We start from the raw sequence: 21,232 nt of genomic DNA, 5'->3' as shown, positions 1-21,232 counted from the left end.
GTCCCAGTGTCCGAGTCTAGCATCAACAGGGAAGGTAGTGGCACCCGCTCCTGCTACTTTGAGGATTACAGACGACCATCAGGGCCGGGCTGAGGCGCCAGTGGCGAAGAGCAGAGCCTTCCAGTTGATAGCAGAAGAGGCGCAAGCGACTCCAGATGTGGTTACTGGTATGTATCTTCTCCATCTTCTTATCACCATTTTATTGATCATTGGTTATGTTGTGTATATGTGCATAGGGTCGTTCCTAGTGGACGACATTTCAACTGTGGTACTTTTTTATTCGGGGGCTACCTGATCATTTGTGTCGCTTGCACTTAGCAAGCGATTTAGCAAAGCTCCGGGGGAGCTGGATTGCCCACTCGACGTGGAGATAGCATACGACAGGACCGTCAGGGTCACAAGAGTTCATAGGGGTTGTACACTGCAGTTCTCAATAGATTTGGTCCCTATTCCTCTGCAAGGGAACAAGGTTATAGTGGGTATGGTTTGGCTGAGTTCCAATGGAGCAGTGATTGATTGTGAGCTACAGTTGGTAAGGGTTCGCACTCCTAGTGGAGGAGGGTTAGTAATTCAGGGCGAGAGGCCACAACGCGGACCGATTCTTTGTTCAGCGGAAAGAGCGAGGCGCTATTTCCAGTAGGGCTGCACGGAGTATGTTGCCTATATTATGGATACCCGGGATAAGGGTAAGGCGACGGTTGATGATGTACCGGTGGTACGAGAGTTCCCGGACGTGTTCCGGAGGATTTGCCTGGGATACCTCCTGAGAGACAGGTTGAATTTAGGATTGAACTGGTTCCCGGTGCGGCTTCAATAGCCAAGGCACCGTACGGTTGGCTCCTCCCGAGATGCAGGAGTTGTCTACGCAGCTGCAAGAGCTGTTAGACAAGGGTTTTTATCAGGCCGAGCAGTTCACCATGGGGAGCCCCGATCCTGTTTGTGAAGAAGAAGAAGGACGGTTTGCATCGTATGTGCATAAACTACCAGGAGCTGAACAAGGTGACGGTGAAGAACCGTTACCCACTCCCGAGGATAGATGATTTGTTCGACAAGCTTCAGGGAGCATATGGTTTTCCAAGATTGATCTACAGTCCGGATAGCACCAGATGCGGGTTCGAGGTGAGGATGTGCAGAAGACCGCTTTTAGGACCCGCTATGGTCATTATGAGTTTGTGGTGATGCCGTTTGGGCTCACCAATGCTCCATCCGCGTTCATGGATCTCATGAACCGCATGTTCAGGCCGATGCTGGATCGGTCTGTGATAGTATTCATTGACGGCATCTTGGTTTATTCCAAGACGCAGGAGCAGCATGAGGAGCACTTGAGAGAGGTGCTAGAGACCTTGAGGGGGGAGAGAATTTTTGCAAAGTTCTCCAAGTGCAAGTTCTGGTTGCACGGGGTGCAGTTTCTGGGGCATCTCGTCAACCAGAAGGTTATATTAGTCGATCCGGCTAAGATAGAGGACGTGATGCAGTGGGAGGTCTTGAAGTCTCCATCCGAGATTCGGAGCTTCCTGGGATTGGCAGGGTACTACCGGAGATTTATCCAAGATTTATCCAAGATAGCAGTACCATTGACCCGACTGACCAACAAGTCGGTGGTGTTTCATTGGGGGCCTGAGCAGCAGACAACCTTTGAGACACTCTGGCAGCGACTGTGCGAGGCGCCGATTCTTACCCTTCCAGAGGGAGTGGATGACTTTGTAGTCTACTGTGATGCTTCGATCACAGGTATGGGAGTAGTGTTGATGCAGCGGGGGCATGTGATAGCTTATGCCTCGAGACAGTTGAAGCCTCATGAGGATAACTACCCGACGCATGATTTAGAGCTGGGGGCGGTAGTGTTCGCCCTCAAGATTTGGAGGCATTACCTCTATGGGGTTCGGTGTACTATTTACACGGACCACAAGAGTCTGAAGTACCTCATGGATCAGTCGAGCTTGAACATGAGGCAGCATCGGAGGTTAGATGTGGTAAAGGACTATGATTGTGAGATCCTTTACCATCCGGGCAAGGCCAACGTAGTGGCCGACGCCCTGAGCCGTAAGATGGTAGTGAATCCGATTCAGGATATATGTCTGAGGATGACGGTGATTACTCCACTGCTGGAGCAGATTAGGGCAGTGCAAGTCGAGGGCCTGAAGGAGGAGCGCCAGAAGTGCGAAAGGATAGTGGGTCGAGTAGCTTCGTTTGATTACGACAATCAAGGATTACTAACCCTGCATGGGAGGGTCTGGGTACCGTACTGGGGCGGAGTATGGCAGGTGTTGATGGATGAGGCCCACAAGTCCCAGTTCTCCATCCATCCAGGGGCAACGAAGATGTATAGAGATCTTCGACCCGATTATTGGTGGTCCTGCATGAAGCGGGACGTAGCCTTGTACGTAGAGAGATGCATGACCTGCAGGAAGGTCAAGGTAGAGCACCAAAGGCCCCATGGAAAGATGCATCCGCTAGACACTCCCGTATGGAAATGGGAGGATATCACCATGGACTTCATTACTAAGCTTCCCAAGACCGCACGGGGGGTTGATTCGATATGGGTCATCGTGGATCGGTTGACCAAGAGTGCCCATTTTATACCGACCCAGGAGAGCATCTCGGCCGAGAAGTTGGACAAGATTTATGTGCGAGAGGTAGTGGCACGTCATGGAGTACCTGTCTCGGTGGTGTCAGACTGAGACATCCAGTTCACCTCCAGGTTTTGGAAGCGGTTTCACGACAAGATGGGTACTCGTCTCCATTTCAGCACCGTTTTCCACCCTCAAACGGACGGATAGAGCGAGAGGACGATCCAGACTCTCGAGGATATGCTTCAGGCATGTGTGCTAGATTTCAGTGGCAGTTGGGATACGTATTTTCTGTTAGCAGAATTTTAGTATAACAACAGCTATCACTTCAGTATAGACCGGCCTCCCTTCGAGATGCTCTACGGGAGGAAGCGTAGGACCCCAATATGTTGGGGTGAGGTCGGTCAGAGAGTCATGGGGAGTACGGAGGTAGTACTCAAGACCACAGAGCGGATTCAGCAAGTCCGGAGCAGACTCCAGACTGGTCAGAGTTGGCTGAAGAGTTACGCCGACAAGCAGCGTTCAGACTTAGAGTTTCAGGCGGGCGATATGGTCCTCCTAAAAGTATTACCCTAGAAGGGTGTTATCAGGTTTTAGAAGAGGGGCAAGTTGGGCCCCAGGTTCATTGGTTTCTAGAGGGCAATACAAATTCAAAATAGTTAGCACATATCTTTCCTACCTCCTTCAATTATCAAATTTAGATCAAACTTGTCAAAATTAATATATATATATATATATATATATATATATATATATATATATATGTGTGTGTGTGTGTGTGCGTATATATATATATATATATATATACATATATATATATATATATATATATATATATATATATATATATATATATATATATAACCCATATATGTAACCTAACAATCAAACAACATATTTTTCATTGAAATAAATATCAGAAATCAACAATTTACACTTGATATATTATTCTTAAATTATATATTACCTTTTCATCTTTAATGGTCACTAACACCTCTTTCTGCCTTATTGTTGTGACATGTATTGTAACACCCGGTTCCAGGTATGCATTTAATCAAGTCAATTTTATAATTTTTACCCTTGGAATCGACGAGTTGAAGGCCCAACTCGTCGAGTAAGATCGAATCCGGGGCAGGAACTACAGTAGTCTACTCGACGAGTCGGAAGACCGACTCGGCGAGTAGGCGTTGTTTGATGAAAATCCTAATTTCAAGGGTTTTTCCCCCAATTTAAAGAACATAACGCCCCTATGACTTTCCTTATCACTCCTTCAATGTCCAGAAAATCCTAACTCGTAACCTTGAGTCTTGTGAATGTTTGAGTGCCATTTTTTAGTAAACTTGTGTGGTTTGAAGCTAGTGTGAAGAAGAGGAAGAAAGAGGACTTCAAGATAAGTTTGTAGATCCAAGAACAACAACAGTTTCTCTTCACTTTCTGGTAATCAAGCTTTATACTTGACTTTTAGTTTCTTAGATCTCCTTGTGGTCATTTTATGAAGTTTTGGGTACATGAAGCTTGATGTTTGGGTATTCGACGTCCCAAGTTATTATAACTTCAGATATAGGAACCTTAGAGGGGCCTTATGGCATAAAGGTGCCATCTTCATGGCCATGAGAACCCCATGTATGAAATAAACCCTATTTTTGGTCCTTTGAGCATAAAAGTCTCATGCATGTACGTAAAGTTCATGAGTTTACATGTTATATCTACTTAGGTCGCCCAGATCTACCTTCTGGATGAGTTTTGCCCATCAGAAATCGAATTATTAGACTTGGACATGCATGGAGTCGGCGAGTCGTTCTTGGGACTCGGCGAGTCGTGAGTTGATTCCCAAAAACTGTTATGGTTTGAGGAACCCATTTTAGTACAGAAGGGATTTGGATGAGTCCAGGGAGGGGACTCAATGAAATGGACAAAACCATGGATCTGGAAACAATGGGACTCGACGAGTGCAGGAACGTACTCGGCGAGTCCAAGGCCATCTCCTAAGTCATGAAGACGGACTCCACGAGTTGTTCATATAACTCGGCGAGTCACAGACTGGACACATTATTATTATGAAGATAAACTCGACGAGTTCAGGAAGAACTCGACGAGTCAGATGAAGATTGTCTCGATGTTATGAGTGTCCCTTCAGCAAGAACAGGTCTAAGGCACCAAGGCCGACCCGCAATATCAGTTTATTATTAGTTGAGTGTGGGCGGGGCCCATACCTCATAGTTAGTTGAGTGTGGGCGGGGTCCGTATCTCCAAGTAGTATGTTTGCGATATGATTCATGATTGAATGATAGACTTAGTATACTTGTTTCTGTGTGATACTTGTTTGTCAGTATAATAGCTGAGTGTGGGCAGGGCCTGTATCTCACAGTAGCTGAGTGTGAGCGGGGCCCGTATCTCGAACAGTTGAGTGTGGGCGGGGCCCGTATCTCCTAGTTAGCGGAGTGTGGGCGGGGCCCGTATCTCCATGAGTGTGTGTGGGGCCCGTATCTCCTAGTTGTATGTTATATGTGTATGGTATGTGGTAGTTTAGGGGAGCTTACTAAGCTTTGTGCTTACAGTTTTGAGTTTTGGTTATAGGTACTTCCACTAGTAAAGGGAAGGGCTCAGGTTGATCGCATGGCACACACCACAGTCACAGCTTGGGAGTTCACTCTGATGATTTGATATGAGATTTTGATTTGAGACAGATACTTTGATGTTTTATGATACATGATTATGATTTTACTTATGATGGTTGATGGTTTTAATAACGTCTTAAAAACGAAATTTCTGGGTTGTATTTTTGGGATGTTTCATATATGTGTATCGAAAATAAAAGAAGGAACTATAAAGAAGAATGTTGATAGAGTGATACTTCATTGAAAACGCAACAAAATTATTCATAAAGCCGTTAGGATTCTTCTATAGACTGCTAGAAGGTCTATATAGTGACAACCGATGTGGCATCCATGAGAACGCACCACTTAAAATAATAGTTTTGATTAATTTAAGTGAAAAAATCATTTAGAATGCTTACCAGTTGTAATTGTTTCCACTTGGATGTGAGCATTAACATTATTGTAGAGAAATAGAACTTCAAATGAACCCTACATAGTCAAATCAACAAACATGACAACACAAAAAGAAGCCTAACTTGGCATATAACCAAATTTCCAACAAATTTCAAAATTTTAAGGTTTTGCTGAACAATTTTTTCAATTTATCAGAATCTTATTTTATTATAACCTTATATGAGTAATCAAGAATCTAAATCAAGTGAAAGAAGTAATTATTCATTTAAATCCAGTAAAAAAAATTACCATATTATGAAAGTTACATATAATTTACATGTTTGCTTATTGTCTTTGATGTACCCGACCACTTGGATATGTACTATTATTTGATTAATTAATGCATAAATTACATTATAGAATATGAAATTTAACGATTGTTCAAATTCATTTACACTTGATTTAACAATAGAAAATAGACAAATTTATAATCATAAAAGTATGCTAAATTCAACAAATTCGTTATCAAAATTAATAGAAAACTGAGTTTCTTGAAGAAACAAATCAAATACATAAAAACAAATAAAAAACAAAGAACATTTGAAGATCATGTCAAAAAGGTATGACCAATAAGATCTTTTTGGCACTTTTCAATATAGACATGGTTAATCTTTTCTCATCTCCAGGATGATAAGTACAAGTGAGTAGAGAAAACAAATTTATAATAATAAAAATATGTTTAATTCGAAAAATTTGTTATCAAATTTAATGGAAAGTATTTTTGTCAAAATAATCAATTATTAAGTATGTAGGATATTACCACCAAGGGATTTTGAGTTTTGAATCATCCTCAAGCTTCATTAAAAACATCAACTAATGCTCATAACTTTCACGTAAAAATCTCTGCAATTTAAACTTAATTATAATAAATCTAATCAATAACATTATAGAAAAATGTAAGGTTAAGAATACTTACATAATGTTATTGAGTTAGATAGTTGGAAATTGAGCAATTGTAATTTAACATGTATGAGACCGATTATTATCTTCAAAATTGGAAGTATTAACTATATTAATAAGAATTAAATACAAGGTGATTGTTTTGACCTTGATGAATTTTGGTACCATCGATGTACACTGAAAAAGAAATAGAATAACTAAGAAGATTTGCAAACATATAGGATGGTCGGTGCATAAGTTATGACTTTAAATTTTGGGAAGATTTGAATATTATTTTAGGGATAATAGAAATTGGTGAAGGTTTGAGCGGAAACATTGATGTACAACATGTTTGACCAAACATTGGTCAAGATGACATAAACAATTTGATCTAAGGGTGGAAATGGTATAAGTGAAACACAATCAAAAATATTTATTGCTTTAGATGATAAAATAAAGTTTCCCTTTTAGACATAGAATTCAATCTTCTATTTTGTAAATGTAAATGTCTTACACTTGGGTTGTGGTAACTTAGTAAGACATGTGAAAGATATGGTGGATAACCTATTGACCTTTGTTCAAATCCTGACACTTCTTGCCTCTGTGGCCATGGAGATTCGCCTGCAGTGACTCAAGGGCATGAGGCATATCCTCATGTTCGCAGTGGGGGATTAGTCGGTGCATGAAAGCTGGGCCGGAAACCCTTGTTAGGGAAGTTCCCTTTCCAAAAAAATGTAAACATCTTAGTCTTCGCCTCTCTTTAGCATCATTTTAATGAGTTTTATTATTTAAATCTGTAAAATTGTGGATATCATTAATATCTAAAAAATAATAATATTTCAATGGTAAATTTTTACTGATAAATTAATCAATAAATTCACAAGGAACTATAAATAATTGTTGTAGAATGATTAAAAGGTTTATAAAAGTTTATAATTTCATAAAAAGTTGTAGTTTGCTAATATTTATATTGAAGTTGTAATGAATAACATTGTAACAATGCTGATAAATTCACATTCAAACGAAATAATGGAGTAAAAAATGTTTAAAGTTCTAAATTCATATGTGTTGAAACCCAAAAGGCAAATAGATGAACATTTCATAAAACCCAAAATGTATTTAATTGATCAAAATTCTAACCCAAAAAACGAATAGTATGAAACAAAATAATCAAAAACCAAACCCAAAAACCAAATAGTATGTAAACATAATATGAAATCAACCATACTCAAATCACCCAACTATTTATATAAAATCATGAAAATCATATACTGTTTTTCTTTCTTTGGAATTAACAGTTTTGACTTGCCTTCTTCAGAAGTACGATATGTAATTGATGTTAATGATCGTTTGATTGAGGACATTGTTTCCAGATTATCAACATCGTAAACATCTTTCAAGTTGTGTTTTAATTCTTCATGTCTAGACACTTTTTTAAAGGATGTCCAATAAGTTAGTGGACTTGTTGCAATACTTTTATCAAGATTCGAAGCGGGTATGACGTTATCACCAGTATACAAAACTGCATCGTAAATATAGCAAATAAATTCATACGTCAATCTAAAAGTTAATAATATTTTAAAGTATATAAAATATTAGATTTAGTTATATTATATTTAAGACCTTTAAATTTAATGTGTCTTGACATCCGAATTTCGCCAATAAAACGTAAACAAATCGGATTACGACGCCTATATTTGTAGTACATAGAAATATGTTAGTTGATCAACTAAAATATTAAAAACGAATCTAATAAGTGTAGTGTTTGTAGTATGTTTCGTAAAAGAATGTTACCTGTTCGATGTTAATTTTTTTTCCAATTCAACAGTGATTTATTATCAACATTGAAGTTTGAGATTTCATAACCATCAACATTATTCTTCAAATTATAACGAGAAATATGAATTTTGAACGCCAACTTTTTATCCAAAAGTAATTTCAAAGGAGACGGATAAATCTTCATATTAACCTCCTAAAAATGAAAAAATTAACGATTATAAAAATAGACAGACCAAAAGTAAAAATTAGTTTTATGTAAATGAAGTTAATATCGATAACCTCATTAAACTTTTGAAGCAACTCTTGTGTGTTTTTTTTCTTGAAGTTTCTTTGCATCACAATCAAATAATGTAAGTGACACCACGCCGTTGAAGTCTTGTACAATAATGGTGATTTTGAAACTAAAACCATTTATATAAACAAATTCAATAATATAAAATTAGAAAATTTAATCGAAGATTATAATAATATGTATAAAAGAGTTATTGAAGACCTTGGAACAACATATACGTCTTTGTTCATACAAGTTTAAGTGTAACAATAAAAAACTTATTTATCATGCTTTTGGTCCGTTCCACTAGCTTTGTCATCGTGCATTAAAACGACTTTTATGGCTTTCTCTTGACAAACATAGGTCCACACATTAAAAAATCGATATAAAGGGTATAATTTTATTTCTTTAACTAAATGAATGAAACTAATATGCTTAAAGTAGACTGATTAATTTTTTTTCATGACCTCTCAACAAGAACACAGTAATAACAAATAATAAGAACATAGTAAATGCAAGAAATTGAAGAAGAATAAGGAGAACAGAGTTAAGTAAGAGCTTGGAAAAAAATCAGAGAAGAAGATTGCTCAAGAAGAACACTGTAAATCATATGACTAAATCCAAAATCACAAGAAAATCCACTTTAGTGTAATCGTATATATATGGTGTTTTTGAATAGGAAATCATTATCTTCTAAAAAAATTGGGATCCTAAGATATCATCTTGGAGATTTTTGGATATTTATTTGGAAAAAAAGAAAGATATCAACTATATTAATTCAAAACTTCAAATTAATTGGCTTTCTTATTAATCAGTTTTAGAATTCAAACAATTATCTCAAATTGATTATTTTTATGTGGTATATACTGTGAGATAAATTATGAATAATATTGACTTTAATTTTGACTCTTAAATATTTTGCTGATTTAATGGGATTAGATTAGATTTTATAGTTTAATAACTTAATTATTGATATGTTTGTTTAATAAGTTTTAAAAAAATAATAAATAAAATATAAAATATAAACAGGTTTGAATTTGGAAATTAGAAGGCTATAAATACGGGAGTTAAATTAGGAAGAATATTAATTAGAGAAACTGATATCATATATATAAATAGAATGATATGTTTCAATTGATAAAATAATTATTGAATTTAAAGATTCTATAATTAAATGTAATTGTGTTTGAATTTTATTTGGGGAAGATGATGTCAGCAATTTGATCTAAGGGTGAAAAACATAAGATTAAAACATAATCAAGGGCTCTGATTGCTTCATTGGTGAATTAAGGGTTCTCTTTTCATAATATTTAGAGATTAAAACGATTATAAACAAAAATCAATATTCATATGTATTTCGTAATTATGAACAACGAGGGGTCACGTAGAAAAGCTATGCGATAAGCTAAGTTAGTTCATTTATAATCAAACTAGGTGTAAGACCCATGTATTACATGGGTTCATTTTAAAGAAAAAAAATATGAAATTCTAAACATTTAAGAAGTTTGAATTTATAAGAAAAAATAGAAAAAATACTGAATTATTAAAATTAAAATGTTTGTTTTTCTTTTAAATTAAACAAATAATTTATATAAATAAATAAAGAAAACTAATAAACTTTAATTTAGAAAATTTGAAATTAGAAGGAAGTCAATTAATGAAATTAATATGCATTTATTATTACATTTATTCTAATTATAATATTTAAATATTATGTGGTAATTAATAAAATGAAAAAAAACCACAAAATGCCATTTGGAAAAAAAATTAATTGAAAATAACCACAAATGACATGTGACCAAATCAATAAGAGTGTGCCATGTGACAAAAAAAATTTATTTATTAAGGAGGATAATGATTTGGCATAAAGAAAAAAAGAAAAGAGCATTAAGTTGATGGTGAAGCTTAGTTAACAAATGTGTATGAAAGTTTGTTTGTTAAACTAAATTAGTGTAAATATTTATTTGTAAATAGATGTTTTTTTAATAAGCATAAATGACAATAATATGTGTTGAGTATGTACAATAAAAGATTTTTTTTCCGAAGAAGATGATTATACATTATCAAAGTGAATGATGAGGGCATCCACAATGTAAGTTGTATATGAGTTGAATAAGATGACAACTAGGATTCAATGAGTATTTTAATTCAGTCTGAGTGACAACACGAAGTAAAATTGAATGGGGGATATAAATGATCAATAGGTTCAATATAAATAATCAAATGTTGATTAAGATTGAATATATGTTTAATATGTTACAGATCTTAAAAGTAAAATTGAATAGATATTTAATGGATCATGTAGAAATAATGTCTATAGAGTTTAATAGATTGTGTATGCTTTGAGAAAATAAGAACATAATAAATGAAGTAATGGTTGATAACTTACAAAATAAGTTTCTATATATGATATATAAATGGTTTTTATCTTGAACATAATCAGTTGAACAATATAAAAAAGAATTATTTGTCTTGTCAATTTTTTTATCAGCTAAATTTTATAAAACAAAGTCAATAAGACATTAGAAAGATATAACTATATGAGAATAGTCAAGATTGAGTTTTGTAACAGGCTCTGAGTATCGTTTTATAACCGTGACTACTTGTGATTAGAAAGAAACATGATGTTAGTTACTTGTGTATATGGTTGTTGTGTTTAGTGGCAGAGTCAGGGTCAAAGTAAAGGGGTATTCCAAAAAAAAATCATGTAATACACAATAAGAAAAAAAAAAGCACAATTTCATTAGACATAAATTCAACTTCCATAACAAAATTATGTTTTAAAGTTCACCCATTCGCTCTTTCATTTTACCAAAGCGAGTAATTACATTTTCAGTCTTAACATTCTTTAGTGCTTCCTTTTCTACACTATAAATCAAAGCACCATTCATAAAATTGTGACCTATTCTATTACGCAAATCGGTCATCAACAACTTAATTGCAGAAAAACATCATTCAACGGTTGTGGTTGCAATGGACAAAACAAAAGTTAGTTTTAATAATATATAAACCAAAGGAAAAGAGAGGTTATTCCTAGTTTTCACCAACAAACAAGAGAGGTCTGCAATTCCTTTCAAGTTGAAACATCTCTCATTATGGAGAAAAGAGTGATAATAAATATCAAGTTGTCCATTAACTTACACCCTTTCTGAATCGTCAAAATTATTTTTCTATATCTTATTGTGACAGAGGTTTCCGTCACTGATCACCATTAAGAAATAATAGAAAAAATAGATTTAATAGCTTAATATTATAATATTTGATTTTGGATAATAAAAATGAAATGTGTGTTACATTTATTTGTTAAAAATGACTATTAGGCTCGAAAATAAGCATCTAAAAAGTTGTACCGTTTTCTAAGTTGGTTAACATACTTGGAAAGTATTCGTTAACGTGATTTCAATGATATAAGATTTGTAAAAATCCGACTCCAAAGGAAATAGTTATAGGTTTTATAAAAATAGAAATCAACCGTGTTAGTAAAAATAACTACGTCAAAACAATACTTAGAGATTGCTTGAGTTTTGACTAAAAGTGCAAAATGAAGATTTGTAGTACTCCTTGAGATATAAACTTTAGAACAAAGAGTGCCTAAAATGAAAGTCAAAACTAGCTAAAGCAACCTAGATGAGAGTTGTAGTACCCCATGAGATCATCACATAGATATAAAGAGGACTTAGATCGGAGCTATCACGAAGAAGTTATGATATTTAAAAAAATTCTTTTCGTACGACCGAGGTGCGCGCGTCTGCCCGTCGAACACCTGACACCGGATTAGTAGATTGTAAGTGACGTGGCCAATTGGGGAAGTGACATGTGGCCCTCTCCAGATGGAGCCGCGATGAACACGCGCGACGCACACAAATATTTGCATCGCATGCACCCCAAATCCATGACTATAAATAGAAGGGCGTGTAGGTCACTTCTGCACACCATTGTCACACTCTCTTTGCATCTATCGATGTTGCTGCCCTTGGAGCGGTCCACGGATTCCCGAACCCGATTCAACCCTACACCAACAGTCTCACGCGACTAGGGTGAGTTCACGACCTCAATTTTACTATTTTAAATGTTTTACCGAGGGGGGGGGGTACATGTTTATCAAACTGCTTTATCAAAATATATTTATATCTATAAATATTCATCATTTTATAAAGCTTGAAACCTTACGATAATGTAGTTATAGATAATAAGCCTAGTTGTAAGCTATGACATTATGCCTAAGAGTTATGATGACCGATAGTCTAGGAAGAGATAATACCTAGATGGTATAACGGTCAATTCCCTATGATAACATAGTATGTAGAAGTAATGTTGGTCAAATATAAGGATATGTGTTTTACCTAATTGTTACTCTGCCCAAATATCCAATTATCAAATTAACCATAATTAAGGTATATATGTGGGGTAAACAATATATATATATATATATATATATATATATATATATATATATATATATATATATATATATATATATATATAGACACACACGCTAGATAATTATGAGATCTAAAAGATATAATTATCATATATAAAATAAAGGGGTTTATATTATGATAGTTATAGGAAACCACTAAGAAAGATAAAGGATAAAAGATAAATACCTAAGGTTAATGCGTTAGTAAGCTGTTAATATTCATCATTAGCTTGATTAAATTCGGCTACCCTTTACCTATAATCATTAATCTTAGAAGAGCTAGGGAGCTATGTATAGATCTATACAGGAATTGACACCCTCATTTGTGATTGCTAGCTACAATCCCGACAGGATAAATTTCTTATTAATCACTATTCGATGTCTGATGAAGCATCGTGGCGGGGTAATCACTAAACAACGTCGATTATGGGGGCTCTTGGTAATACATTACAACCACCTTAGAGATCCGACTACTAAAAGGGACGCCTTAGAGTGGTAGATAAAATACATTAGGATTAGTAAAACATCCTAAAAGATAGTAAATTAGGATTAATAAAATAACCTAAAAGATAATAAAATAGGATCGGTAGATATCCTACAAAGATAGTAAATTAGGATTGATAAAGTATCCTAAAAAGATAGTAATCTAGGGTTGATAAAATATCTTAAGAAAAGTTTTCTACAAGAAAAAGGATTCTTAATTTAATACAACCTAATAAAGCAGAAAACTAAAAAAACTTGTGCACTCACCAACATTATGTTGAAGTTTTCAAAAATACATGTATTCTTAGAGAGATGAATGTGGAGGATAGTCGTGCCGAGGAGGAGATTTTCAAGGAAGCTTGTTGGAGTTTAGTTCCGTTTGTTTGTCATTTTTAGTTATGTTCAAGATGTGCGCCTGAGATTTTAAAAAATGTAATCCCAAATAAATTATAATAAATAAAAATATCGTTTTTGATATACTTATCTGTTATGTTCTATATATGTATTTGTATGCCTCGATCCAATATCCCTACATCGTACAACCCGACGTATCCACTGTCGGTCGGGGGTGTGACAGATTGGTTTCATAGCTACAGGTTATAGCGAACTAGTAATTCCTTAGGAACTACGACTATAACCTAGGGCATATACTCTGAATTAGTTTAACTTAATAAAAATATTATTATTCATTAAAGTACGTATAGAATACTTATGAGAGAGGTGACTAGTTTGAACTGTCTCTTGGGTTGCTGGATTTCAGAACGGTTATCTGCTAAAATGGTCCTGCCCTCCAGCACTTCTCATATGGCCGATCCTTACTTTGTGGTCTTGAAGTACAAAAACATAGAATTAATAAAATACCCTAACCAAACACTAATCAGATAAAGAGTTATACAAACTCTTATCAATACACCCTTATATTATAAAAACTATCCATTCAAATAATTACTTAAGATTTTTTTTGTCAAAAATGAATCCTAGGGTTAGTCTAATATTGTGGTCGTACCACAACTAGACCTAGAATGCACAACTAAGTTTTATCATGGTTCGACCGACACACGCCTAAACATGGATGTTGTAGTTGACAATCTAAAAGCTTGAGGATTTATGGATCAGTAGCTTAGTACACTTAGGGACTGTTTGTTTGGGCTCTTAATGGTCTCATAAAGAGGCTTGGCTCTGGATCATTAAGATTCAGAGTGTTTGGTTGAAGTTTTTTTGACATATTATTCGGTCAGATACGCAAGAAAGGCATCTTAATTGGCCAGATGTGATGAGGGGTCTGGATGGAAATTTTTCCATGTAATACCCCTTTGCCCTAAAAAAAATGTCTGCCATTTTTTTCTTCCCCCTATTCTCCCATCAAGCAGTTCGTTCACTCTTCTCAGATGTCGATTCCTAATTTCTCGTCGGACCTCCGCCTTCGTCGCTTCGCCTCCGCCTCCGACTTTGTCACATCTGTCTTCGCTAGTAAGTTTTCTACTTTATTTCTTTATGGTCGATTTTCAAGCTCTTTCTCAAGCACCTATTTTCAATTTCATCTATGTTCTTGATGCGTTTTTGTTGTTGAATTTGTGTGGAATTGATTTTGTCAAGCCACTGTTATCTTTGTGTTTGTGTTTGAACTTTGTTATCTTTGTGTTTGAACTTTGTTCTTGCTGACTTGCTGTGATTTTGATTTGAACTCCGAAAATTTATTGCTCTATGTGATTTGAACTCCAAAAATATGTTGCTAAAATCTGCTATCTTCTTGCTGACTTGTTGTGTATTCAATAAAACATAAGACAAAGACCTTCATACTTGGACTGTTATGATATAGGGTTGTTTCATCAATGGATATCTTCACAAGCCTCATGAGTTTTCAACAAAATGAAGTCAACACGTGTCCAAGATTTCAGTTCCATTTACAATTTTTTCTTTCTATTATTCTATTAAGAGAAAGTTGTATTCTAATAACCACTTTTTTTTCATTGTAGGAATAAAGCCAGATGGGGTTGTGTTTCTTGCTATCTAACCTGCATGTTCCCATGTTGGAAATGTAGAAAAGGGTTATGAAATTCATTTGAAATGAAATGAGGGCTAAAACAGTCATTTTCATCGTTAAGAGATAGGCATTCAGATACCAGACCAATCATTAATTTATCATTCAAATATAGATTCATATAGAGCCTCTGCATCATCCAGGCCTCTGCATCATCCATATATGAATACTCCAGATGCTACCAAACAACCCCTTAGTTAAGAGATTAGTATGAGGCCTATGACTAGAGGATATTCGGATCAGTAGTATAGATCGACTTCCTGAGGAATAGAGCCTTAGATCAAGACCTACTACAAGAGGATTCGACACATAGCGAAATGGGACGCCTTGAGGATATTCGGATTACATACAGGCATACGACATACCTCCCATATCTAAAGTTACATAAGATACGGTACTACCTACTCTATATCTATATATTTATACTTATAATAGGAAATTATGTGTATTATATATTATTTATCATAAACATCTTCCTGTTTGATGTCTTATGCAGGATATGAGAGTGATATGGAGGATATATGGGACTAAGTGTCGCATCCTTACCCAGAAGAATATCAAGTGGTACTACATACGCCCGAGGAAGAAAGTGATTACCATATGACAATACCCATACTACCGACCCTAGTATCAGCTGATTATGAGCCATTTGAAGATGAGGAAGAGCCGAACGAGGAGGAAGAGCAGCCTGGTGAAGAGATTGGTGGAGTGCCCGCAGATAGTTCAACCTACCGAGATTCATCTTCCCACTAGGATCGTGAGGAGACTTTGTAGGAAGACCTTACTGAGTCAGAGTCATCCCCAAAGATTGTTGCTCCACTTCCCCCTTCCTCTCTCAGTATTCATGCTTCGGGACTCTGGGACTATAACTACCCTCCAAAAGTCCATTCCCATCCCATCCTGCAAGAGGGCAGTCTCACCGTCATCATCCCCGAGACCATCGAAGAAGACTTTCCCCACCCACAAATGGACTCTACAGGTGGAGGAGCGGATCAGGGAGCAAAGTATTGGGTTTTATGAGGTCAGAGAGTCCTCCCATGAACCTAGTCTCAATCTCGTTCTAAAGGATCCCATGGATAGAGCGATCACTATGTTAGTCCTGCGAGTAGCATGCCACGAGATTGTATCCATCAGGTGGAGGGGATCGTGACTCGCTGAGGAGGGAGATTAGATTATTAGCTCATAGAGTTAGACATATCGACTAGAGGAGAGATATAGAGGAGATGAGGATCCTCCATGCATACGATCATCTGGAGGAGACTCATTTTAGTATTAGTAGATCGTGATCAAGAGTCTAGAGCAACGTGTGAGGGAGTCGGAGTTGAGATAGATGGTGTTAGAGATAGGTGCAACCACTATGGAGGTTATGATCAGTTGCCTTCAACACCAATTAACACAGATAGTGGCTTCGATGGTAGTTTTTTTTAGTTTGCAATAGATAGTTCTAGCCAAGGAAAGCTAGGAACTATAATTTTTCGGTTTGAGGGAGGGAAAAGTAGTGTAGCAGATAATAGGAAATTGCTATATCTTTTTCTTGTAAAATAGATGCTTTTCCTGTTCAAACCCATAAGTGTACATTCTTTTTTGGAAATATGATGTAAAAATTTATGGAAGTTGATGAAAATTATGTGATCTTAATGTATATTGTGTTACTTGTTTGATTCATTTTCTTGATGTAGTTAACTCTCTTAACTAAATTATCAAAGTAAAAATCAAAATTTATCATAACAACTAACATACGACATAAATTTAGAATCATGCCTTGCACCAAGAGAAACCCAGGACAACCGGAACCCAATCCCGAACCTATGAGCTCATCCGTGATTGAGACGTTAGAAGCCCAATGCATCGCTAATGCAATAGAAAACCTAGAGACCCCTAGGAATGTAGGATCATGAGGCAATGGAGGTGAGAGTTCGCAAGGAGATAATTGAGGTCCAAACAGGGTATGTTCATATAAAGATTTTATGAACTGTAAACAAAATCCTTCTCTGGAAATGAAGATGTAGTTGGTTTGACTAGGTAGATAGAAAAGATGGAGTCTATTTTTGAGATAAGCTTTTGTCTGGAGGATTTTATAGTTAAGTTTGACTCCTGTACCTTGGCAGACGCAACCCTACGCTAGTGAACTAGTTACACGAAGACAATGGACATTAATGTAGCGAATTCCATGTCTTGGAGAGAGTTAAATCAGCTCATGATTGAGGAGTATTGCTCGCACAAGGAGATGCAGAAGCTAGGGAAGGAGCTATGGGATCTGAAAATGCATGCAGATGATGTTGCTACCAATACTTTCCATTTCAATGACCTTGCCACATTATGTCCCAGGATGGTCACCCAGAGTATAAGAAGATAGAGAGGTATAGTTGGGATTTGCGACAACCTATCTAAGGTTTAGTTACTGTCTCAAAGCCAACCACCTTCGACAGCGCTAAGAGACTAGCCTTTAATTTGACCAATCAAGAGATTCGTCATGGCACGATGGTCCAAAAGACTAACCTTCCAAATTTGAAAAGAAGTAGAAAAAGAAGCTAGGCAACCAACAAAAAAGAAGCAGGAAACGATTCAGGCATTTTCGGTTACAAAAACGTCGATAGGGACTACCTATGGAAGTAGCCCAAGATGCAATGAGTGTTGGTTTTGTCATAATGGAGCATGTTGGATATTCACTAACTGCGACAAGATAAGTCATTTTTCCAACAGATGCACAACCCCACCCATTCGAGGAACAACAACAACAGAGAGTCGAGCGTCTATGAGTGTAAAGAAGTGGGAGTGTAAAGAAGTGGGATACATTGGGATGGATTTTCCAAAACTGAAGGGACAAGGAGGTAATTCCAGGAGTAGATCATTTGTTATAGGAGCCAGAGAAGCCGTCCAAGATCTGACGATAGTTACAGGTACGTTCCTTGTTCCTAATCAATAATTTATATGAAAATATACTTTTTGATACCGGAGTCGATAGAACTATATTACACCCAAATTTAGGAAATTATTAGACCACCCATCTAGTAAACTTAGGAAAGCCCATAGAGTACAAATGGCTAACAACCAAGTCAATAATACTCAAGAGATACTTAGGAACTGTACCTTAACGTTAGATAATCATGCTTTTCTCATCAACCTTATGCCAATGGTCATTGGAAGTTTCAACATCATTATCAGTATAGATTGATTATCCTCTAACCATGTCGAATTATTATTCTTCGAGAAAGAATTACGTCTACCCTTACCAAACGGAGAACCCTTAATCGTCTACGGTGATAAACCCGATAGAAATCTTAGGATCATCTCCTGCATGAAGGCCAGAAAATACTTGCAGAAAAAGTATTATGCCTTTTAGCTCATATTGTCGATAGGAAAACAATAAGAAGAAAATGATTGAGGAAGTACCTCTGGTGTGAGACTACCCTGATGATCTACCAGGTCTTCCGCCAACTCGACAAGTATAGTTTTGGATCGATCTTGTTCTAGGAGCTGCTCCAGTAGCAAAGTCTCCTTATAGATTGGTACCATCGGAGATGCAGGAACTCTGTAACCAACTAGAATAACTTCTTGAAAAGGGTTTTATTAGACCAAGATTCTTGCCTTAGGGAGCACGCATTCTATTTGTTAAGAAGATGGATGAATCTTTCCGAATGTGCATAGAATATAGAGAGATAAATAAGTTGACCATTAAGAATAAATATCCACTACCCCAAATAGACGATATCTACGATCGACTACAAGGATCTAGTTATTTTTCTAAAATCGACCTGAGATCTGGATATCATCAACTTTGAGTCATGGAAGAGGACATTCCAAAGACTGCTATTAGATCGCGCTACGGTCATTATGAGTTTTTGTTCATGCCCTTCGGATTGACCAATACCCCAACTATTTTATGGATCTCATGAATCGAGTGTGCAAGCCCTATATGGACAAATTTGTGATTGTATTTGTTGGATTAGTGTCTAAGTCCATAACTATTTTGGTATGTACTTGACCCGATTATGAGCATGGTCCTTTTGGGTTGCCTTCACCATAGCAATATGTAGGATGAATTAAGGAGAGAAAGGATTAAATATGATTTATTAATATATTATGAGAATAATATATTAAATGAGAAATCATATTGTTTAATTAATATTAGTCAAGAATTAATTATGTAACAACAAAAAATTTTTGTTTTTTTTTTACAAATTTTTCATTTCAAAAGGAAGTATTTTCATCCAAAACAAGGCATAAACATTCAACGTGTCATATCATAATACAAATCATATGAATCCCAAGATCATAAATCATCTATCAGTGTGTACATGTCACGCCGGCGCCTTCCCACGGTCCTCGCTAGTACCTGAAACACATACACAACAACTGTAAGCATAAACGCTTAGTGAGTTCCCCAAAATACAACTTACGCACATACGCCTTTCCAGGCCCTGACCTTCCGGTCCATGTGTCTCAGGGGACTTCCGTCCCTGCTGGGTAAACCTTCCGGTCCTACCCACGCCAACCCTTCGGTCCACACTACAATGCCTTCCGGCCCATAACATATTCACCTTCCGGCCCATAACATAATGCCTTCCGGCCCACATTAAACTTATCATACATAGCGCATATAACAATTAACTTATCACATATAACACATATGTATCATATCATATCCGACCTTCTGGTCACACAATCAAACCCTTCCGAGTACAGTATAGTGAGAAGACTCACCTCGTGAATATTGATAGCTAGCAAATCCCTAAATCACTCGTGCTCGATCCTCCGAGCTACAATCTCCCTATAACATCATACATCTCTTATTAACACTTTTTATCTCTAAGGTTGACTATCCCTAAGAAGTCAACACAGGTCAACTCTGGTCAACGGTCAACGGTCAACTTTGACCGGACTCGGCGAGTGCACAAGGGCAACTCGGCGAGTCTAGACGTTTTCACCAACTCTCTAGGATTCCCTTCTTACACGTCGAGTACTCCCCCTGACTCGACGAGTTCCACCTGGAAGAATCGCGGGGCCACCCCGAGTCAACTCGCCGAGTCTCAAGAACAACTCGGCGAGTCCCAGCTCGACTCAGTCCACCTGTCAACCCTCTCTAACTCACCCTGACTCACTGAGTCAACCTATGACTCGTCTGGACCACTCACTGAGCGAACTCAAGGCAATCTTCAAGCTACTCGCCGAATCTGCTCATCGGACTCGGCGAGTCCATACCATGCAATCACTCAAACTCGCTTCTAAGGTCAGATCTGCTCCAACAATTCATAGATCTGGCCTTCCTAGACTGATTCATCACGTAAAGCCCCAAACTTGGTGTACATACAACCTCTAAATGTCCATATATGAAGAATTATCAACAAATATCACAACTCAAGGTCATAACCTCCATTGTTCTTCATAAAGCTTGATGAATGAGGCTCTCTGGACCTCTATGCATCCAGATCCAAAGCCTCATCACTAGCAAGGGACTATTTGGCCATCAAATCAACCCAACAAAGGCCACAAGAAGCCCTAAATCCAAATATACTTCACAAAACAGAAGATGAGCCGAAATCATACCTTTAGATCGATGATCTAAGCTTCAAATCCACAGAATAGCAACCTCCTTTTCTTCCTCTTGGCTAGGACTTCCCTCTTCTTTGCTAAACAACACACAAAGGTCAAGAAATGCTTCCTTTCTCTCTCTCAAATCGCTAAAGCACTCTAGGGTTTCTCTCTATGGACTGCTGGGTACAAATGACGGCCATAAGG

Source organism: Lactuca serriola, chromosome 4 (genome assembly GCF_051521515.1).
Source record: "Lactuca serriola cultivar US96UC23 chromosome 4, Lser_US96UC23_V15, whole genome shotgun sequence".
NCBI classification, from domain to species: Eukaryota; Viridiplantae; Streptophyta; class Magnoliopsida; order Asterales; family Asteraceae; genus Lactuca; species Lactuca serriola.
Note: the sequence above shows the minus strand (reverse complement) of the source record.